Raw genomic sequence first — 8,594 nt, forward strand, 5'->3', positions numbered from 1 at the left:
TATATATACTTGAATAATTTATCTCTCACCTTGTGTGTAGGAATATATCCCATGAAAATATATCTATTCATGTGTGAAGAAAATTTATCTCAATTATGATATTACTAATATCATAACAACAATGCATCAATAATTCATATGTGAATATTCTACCAAGTAAAATATTTATATCACATAGACATTTCAATAAAAAATATAGGGTGAAGATAGGTTTCTCAATAATAGAATTTATAAGGTCCGAGAAATAATATCGCCTCCTAATAGACTCTCAATAATTCTTATCTCATTTATTCACCCACGTGCATAATTACTCTAGCTACTATTTAAAAACTCAATTTAAGTTCGAGTTAGGGCACAAATGGCTTCTCAAAATACGGGGTGTTACATCTCTCAAGGAAGATCTTAAAGGGCCTCTAATTGTATCACGAGAAAGCAGTAAAGGTTGAATTGAAAACTGTAAAATTAACTAAAACTTGTAAATTAAACTTTACTTAAAACTTAAACTTAAGAATTAACTAGGCGAGATTCAAAAACGTAAGCAGAAAGAAACTATTAAAATCCTAGGCATAATTAAACGATTAAAGTAAAGCGAGTTGAATTTAAACGTTACTAGGCTGAGAATTTAAATAACTAAAATTAAAAGGTTCTAATCTAATAGACATAAAAGAAATTGCATAATTGAAAGCATAAACATAACATATGTAAAATAAAAGAATCAACGTAAATAAAATAAATACCGTAATCGTCTCGAGAAGTAAATCTGTCACTTGATTACAACTCTAAACGGAAAAGTAAAGCAAAACAGAATTGAAATTCTAACTTAGAACAAAACTCGAAAATCTGAAGAGCTATGAAAACAAGAAATCTAAAAAAGTACTTGGAATTCATAAAAACAAGAAAGCTTAAAAGTGTTTTGATGCCTAAGGAAATTAACTTGATCAGCTCTGCAGAAAAGTAAATGTCGGAGGCAGAAGTTGGATTGAGCGTGTAGAATTATGTCCTTTTATAGATTGCCTTTCATCAACCCTAGCGACACTCAACAAGGCCTTGCAAAACTGGGCTTTAGAGATAAACATCAAGGCAGTGTGTGCACATAGGAAAGTGCAAGGGATGAAGTGCTCGGCAAGTCTGGGCAGTTCTGGCGAAGGAATGCCAGCTCTGGAGCAATGCTGGCATAGATAGCTCTGGAACTTGAGCTCTGCACGAATGAATGCCAGCTCTGTCGGCCTTGCTAGTTCTGGCGAGTGAAAGTCAGCTCTGTTGAGTTTGGTTAGCTCTGTCGAAGTAAGCAACTCTGGAGGTAGTTCAGCTCTGGATATGATCAGCTCTGGACAAGGTCAGCTCTGCAGAAGTCAGCTCTGCACATGGTCAGCTCTGCACAAAGTCAGTTCTGCACAAAGTCAGCTCTACACAGGTCAGCTCTGCACGCCACTTTGAGTCCAGATAGGCAATTTTTTGATCCAAAAACTCCAACTTAGCATTTTTCCTCCTGTTTTATCAAAAGCTCCTACAAAGCATCAACAAACTCATAAACGCACCAAATTCCAGAACTTTTAACTTAAATTTAGCACAATCAAACCCCCAAAATAAGAACAATTAGGCATTAATCAACAGTTGACGCATCAGACTGTGTGAAGGATGCTCAAAAACTTTTTGAGTTGCTTGATGTTGTTGTGGAGGAAGTTGGTGAAGAGCATGTCATCCAACTTGTGACTGACAATGCAACCAATTACAAAGCAGTTGGAAAGAAGTTGATGGAGAAGCGGACACAATTGTATTGGACTCCATGCGCGGCACATTGCATCGACTTGATGCTTGAGAATATTGGTGAGTTGCCGCAACACAAAAATGCGTTACTCAAGGCGAAGAATGTGAACAACTTCATATACAATCATCAATGGGTGCTAGCTCTATTTAGAAAGACGGCAGAAAAAGAATTGCTTCGACCCGTTGCGACACGATTCGCCATTGCCTACTTGACATCAGAGAGCATGCTTGCATTAAAGCAACCATTGCAAGCGATGTTTGTATCAAGAGAATGGCAAGGATGTGCTTGGGCAAAGAAAGCTGATGGAAAGGAAGTGAAGAAAGTTGTTATGAACGACAACACATTTTGGCTTAGTGTGGTTTACTCCATTAAAACCACTAAGCTACTTGTAGATGTTTAGAGGATAGTTGATGGCGAGAGAACGCCAGCTATGGGCTTTATTTATGGGGCTATGGATGAGGCGAAGGAGAAGATAGCTATGAACTTGGAGGGAAAAGTGGCTTCGTACAAAGAAATTTGGAACATCATTGATGAGAAGTGGGATACTCAGTTGCATAGAGACTTGCATGCAACTGGATACTATCTCAATCCTCAATATAGGTGGAGTCCAAATGTTTCCACACATTCAGAGATCAAGAATGGCTTGTACAAGTGTTTAGATCGGCTAGTTCCGAATCAAAATACTTACTCCAAGATCGATGCTCAACTCGATGAGTACAATTACAAGAAAGGATTATTTGGCATTCGAGCATCTTTGTCATCGTACATGACACGTCCACCAGGTATTATTAAATGATTTAGTCTTTTAATTTAATTTCTTATCATAAATAGTTAATACAAAGTTTTCTTCTATATTAGTTACATGATGGGACAATTTTGGTGATGATGTTCCGGAGCTGAAAGTATTTGCAATTAGGGTTCTTGGTCTTACTTGTTCAGCCTCCGTGTGTGAACGCAATTGGAGTATGTTCAATCACGTGCACACAAAGAAAAGAAATCGTTTAACAACGGCATGGTTGAACGATTTAGTGTACATCATGTACAATAGGAAATTGAAGTACAAGCATATGATGATACAACAACGAAAGGATGATGTTGATCCATTGGTTGTTGAATAACCGACTTCTGATGATCAGTGGGTAGCCAACCCAATCCAAGTTGAGGAAGATGAATCACCGCTCACAATTCAAGAAGAAAGCTCAACTGGACAAAGGAAGAGGAAACAAAGAGGTACTTTACTTGTACTTATTAGATTCTTAACTAAAGAAACATGATAATATTCTAGAAGAACTTTAACATTTAGATTATATGATGATATAGGTGGGAACCGTGGACTGATTGATGAGGATGAAGAATATGAATATGATGGAGATGGAGATGGAGATGAAGATGGGGATACTTTACACTTCTTGGACATTTGATGATTTTTTTTTATTTTAATTTAAGATTTTAAAGACTTAATGACTTATTAGTAGTTAAGAACTTATGAGTTTTGGAATATTTGTTATGTTTATATGTGATTTGCAATGTTTGCTATGTTTTTAAGTGTTTTATGATATTAGGTACAATTTATCTGTTTTTATATGATTTTCGTTTTTTTACGCCTCACACCGTTTCGAAACTTACGTTTCGTGAGGAGGACGAAAAACGTTTCGTTTCACAAAACGTACTTTCAAACATTGGATAGAACAACAAAGAAATCTAAAGATTGGAAAAGGCATTTTCTGTCGGGAGCTGGAAAGATAGTGCTCATCAAATCTATTATACAATCGACACCCTCCTATATTATGAGCTGCTTTGTCATTCCAGACCAAATTTGTCAACAATTGAATAGTGTGGCGGCACAATTCTTCTGGGGTCAAGATGAGCGTCGTATCCATTGAAAAAGCTGGAAGAAATTATGTGTGATGAAGTGCAATGGAGGGCTGGGCTTCCGGGATTTAAGAGTCTTTTTAATCAAGCCATGTTGGCTAAGCAAGTTTGGCGCCTCCTGCTGAATGATAAATCTATTTTGGCCGAGTCTCTCAAAGCTCGCTATTATCCGAGATCAGATATCCCTCTAGCTAATAGAGCTCATAACCCATCCTTTGCATGGAAAAGTTTATTAGTGGGAAGAGATTTAATTAATGCTGGTGTAGCGTGGAAATTGGGGAACGACTCACGAATCAGAGTTGGTTTGGACGCATGGTTGCCTAATGGAGAATGGAGGTTATATCCAGCACATGTTGCAAGTGGTAATGAACAGTTGATGGTGAGGGATTTCATTGAGGAGGAATCTTTTAGTTAGGATTATGGAAGGGTGGAGGCGTATTTTGGGATTACTGACCGATGGAAAATTTTATCTCCACTCAGGGGAGATCCTCATGTGGCAGACAGTCCTTTTTGGCCGATGGGTAGATTTAATAATTATTCGGTTAAATCCGGATATTGGCTGGCTTGTGATATAAAAAGAAGACAGGAGGCATTGACGTCGACCTCCAACATGGAAATGGATATGGGGTCTTGAAGTCATTCCCAAGGTAAAAATGGTCATGTGGCGCTGCTTGTCCGAGGCGCTTCCTATGGCTATGGCCCTGCGACGTCGATCTATAGATATCGATCCTATATACCGTAGATGTGGGGAATGCGAGGAAACAATTGTTCATGTTCTAAAGGATTGTCCATGGGTTAAATTTCTCTAGGTTGTTTCGCCGTTGTGATCTACGTTTCAACAGGCAGGGGACATAATAGATTGGTTTGAGAGCATTAAAGGCTACCCCCATAAAGATATTCACGCAGCTTTTGCCACGATTCTTTGGACAACATGGTATGCGAGAAACATTCTTATCTTTGAAGAAAAAGAGATATCACATGTGGAGTGCCTTAACATTGTTGCTCGTGCTAAATGGATAAGCTCTCTTATCTCAAGAGTGCAGAATAGGCCAGCAGTAAGGGTGGATTGCTTTAGGGAGGGTCAGGTCAAACTCAGGTGTGACGCGGCGATGGATTCGAGGAGAGGGTGTGGTGTTGAGCGACGAGGAAGATTCACTCATCGGCTGTAAATTTGGGTTCCATGCTGGTGCTTTTGCATCTATTGAAGGAGAGGTTTTGGCGGTCCTCGAAGGTGTTCGTCTATGCTGTGAACGGGGCATTCCTGATGCTATCTTTGAAACTGATAATCAATCTCTCTAGTGGTTACTCATTAAGCGGGAGAAGGATTTTTCATATTTGAGTGATCTCCTTAATCAGATTTTTGAGTTATGCGCCTCTATTCCACGGTTTACTTTCAGTTGGACTCCGAGATAAGGAAACGCTACGGCAGATAGTTTAGCCAAGTTTGCTTTATGTAATTCTTCGCCTTTTTCTTTTGCTCGGGCTATTCCTATTGATGTGAACTCTTGATGTTTTTTAATGAATTTCCCCTTTTCTCAAAAGCAAAAAACAAAAGTTTTCAAAATCAATGCAACTAACGTAATTAAATAGATCAACCCAACGCGATATAGAAGTCTAAACTTAGGCTTTGGGTAAATATCACTTTTTGGCCCATCGTTTTAGCGTTTTCTCAAATATATCCCACCCTAAGCATATTTACAAAACAACACCCATCGTTTCATTTTTTTCTTATTTGTGGCCCGCAAAATTTTTCGGCTACCGATAAATGACGTGTTCCGGCCAAGTGCCATGTAGCTATTACACGTCAGCATTTAAAAAAAAGAAAGTACAGAGTTACGCAAGACCTCGCTGAGCATCGTTTCCAGGGCTGAGCTACGCAAGGCAGAGCAGCGCAGGCAGAGCTGCCCAGAGAGTACAGAGCAAGGCTGCACAACGCTTCAGGGCAGTGCTGCGCAGAGCTGTGCCAGGAAGCACAGGCAGAGCTGCACAGAGCTGAGCGCTGGCCAGAGCTAACGGTGCGGGGCTGCTTAGCGCTTCAAGGGCATGGCTGCGCGGACAAAGGTACAGGGCTGGCATGCGCAGAGCTGCGTTTCCGGGCCAGGGCTGCGCAGAGCAGCACTATGGGCCAGAGCTGCGCCGGGAAACGCTGTCGGGCCAGGGCTGCGCTGGGGCAGGGCTGAGCTGAGCACAGCAGTGCTGAGGAGGCCTTCCAGTGCAGGGCTGCAGCTTCCAGGCCAGGACAGCGCTGGGGCAGGGAAGTGCTTAGCACTGGGACGGGACTGAGCATCTTTTCTTTTTTTCTTTTTTTTAAATGCTGACGTGTAATAGCTATATGGCACTTGGCCGGAACACGTCATTTACCGGTAGTCGGAAAATATTTGCGGGCCACAAATAAGAAAAAAATGAAACGAAGGGTATTATTTTGTAAATATGCTTAGGGTGGTATATATTTGAGAAAATGCTCAAACGATAGGCCAAAAAGTGATATTTACCCAAAACAATATTTTAAAAAGGGTTAATATCACTTTTTGGCCCATCGTTTGAGCGTTTTCTTAAATATATCCCACCCTAAGAATATTTACAAAACAATACCCATCGTTTCATTTTTTTCTTATTTGTGGCCCGCAAAAATTTTTTGGCTACCGGTAAATGACTTGTTCCGGCCAAGTGTCATGTAGCTATTACACGTCAACATTTAAAAAAAGAAAAAAAGAAAAGAAAATACACATCAAACTAAAAAAACCAGAGCAGCATCGCCGCGCGAGACCTTGCTGAGCATCGTTTCCAGGGCTGAGCTATGCAAGGCAGAGCAGCGCAGGCAGAGCTGCGCAGTACAGAGCAGGGCTGCACAACACTTCGGGGCAGTGCTGCGCAGAGTTGTGCCAGGCAGCGCAGGCAGAGCTGCACAGAGCTGCGCGCTGGCCAGAGCTAACGGTGCGGGGCAGCACAAGCAGAACTGCACAGAGCTGCGCGCTGGCCAGAGCTAATGGTGTGGGGCTGCTTAGCGCTTCAAGGGCATGGCTGCGTGGAGAAAGGTGCAGGGCTGCGCAGGGCTGGCATGCGCAGAGCTGCGTTTCCGGGCCAGGGCTGCACAGAGCAGCACTATAGGCCAGAGCTGCACCGGGAAACGTTGTCGGGCCAGGGCTGCGCTGGGGCAGGGCTGAGCTGAGCACAGCAGCGCTGAGGAGGCACTTGGCTGGGCTATGTATTTTCTTTTCTTTTTCTCTTTTTTTAAATGCTGACGTGTAATAGCTACATGGCACTTGGCCGGAACACGTCATTTACCGGTAGTCGAAAATTTTTTGCGGGCCACAAATAAGAAACAAATGAAACGATGGGTATTGTTTTGTAAATATGTTTAGGGTGGGATATATTTGAGAAAACGCTCAAACGATAGGCCAAAAAGTGATATTTACCCTATTTTTTTAGAAAAATTACCATTGAATCAATTATTTTATCTATTATTTTTAAAATATTTTTTAGAAATATTTTTTTAAAATACTTTTAGAAAAATTACTATTGAAAGCCTTAAATCCTAGTACCATGTTCATGATTAAAAATAAATAATTTTATATTATTGTATGACTTATACTATATACTATATTTTATTTATTTTTGTATCATTTGATGATATTTATAAATTCATGTACAATTGTATATATTCACATAATATAGATTATATACATCATTTTATAAAATTTATAAATATTTTTCAAAATATAAACATAAAAATATATATTATATATTTTAAAACTATAGATTTTGATACGATATATACCGCGATTTTCGGTATACCAATATATACGGACAATTGTGGTATATCAGAATAAGGTATTGTACCTTATTACCGGTATATACCGAATATTAAGGTATACTAGAATAAGGTATGATACCGCATCACCGGTATATATAGTAATATTCGGTATACCAGTAATACGGTATCATACCGTGTTTCGGTATATACTTTTAATACCGTATTTATTGATTTTTTCGGTATATACCGCGGTATCGGTATACATCGGTATACCCCGATATCTGAAAAATCCATACCTTTACCTTACCGTAAATCTTCGGTACGGTATCATACCTTACCAAAAAAACTGGTATACCTTAAATTCGGTATTTTCCGGTATTTTACGGTATGGTATGGCCGGTATACCGAGTTTTCAGTATATTTTTCCAGCCCTACATGTCACCAACATATACTGGGTAAGAGCCTTAAACCTAAGCTAGCAAATTACTGTCACAGCCTTTCACCCAACTTAAGAAAATACACGAGTATTACTATTTTTTAAGAAGTAAACAATATATCTTGAATTTGGAACCTAGAATATGGGCATGATGCAAAGAATGTAAATATCCTCACCTGAAAGAATTGTGAAACGTAAGCTTTGTACAAACTAATAAAATGTGACACCACATCCATCATATTCAAGCTATGTCGACAAATTAACAGTTGCATAATATGAAATACATATATTAGATCAAACAGACATATACACGAAATAAGAGCAAATAACACTTAAAAAAGACAAAAATTAAAACTTTTATCTTGGAATAGATTAGGAGATCTCTCCAGTTCTTCTCTAAAGATCATTCACAGATTCTGCAAAAAACTAAAAGAAAATATATGAGAAAAAGTAACAAAAATGGGCCTTCTCTCCGTTACCTCCAGCCTGCAATTCATGCTCTGGAGCTCTTGCTCGAGGCTTTTCTGCTCACAAACTATTGGTTGTCAGCACCCTTATAGCAAAATAGCATAAAGGAAAAAATGGTTGCCATTCAGCATCCACACAAACAAATCAAAAAAATTGAATCAAATACCCTCAATGCCATCAAAGCTAAGGAAACTCACATGATTAAAAATTAATTTAAATTCAGAAAATCAACTACTATACATATGCAAAGAAAATTTAATAATATATTATACCTGTATTTTATTCTTTCCTCGAAT

This window comes from Salvia miltiorrhiza, chromosome 1 (genome assembly GCF_028751815.1).
Source record: "Salvia miltiorrhiza cultivar Shanhuang (shh) chromosome 1, IMPLAD_Smil_shh, whole genome shotgun sequence".
Taxonomy (NCBI): domain Eukaryota; kingdom Viridiplantae; phylum Streptophyta; class Magnoliopsida; order Lamiales; family Lamiaceae; genus Salvia; species Salvia miltiorrhiza.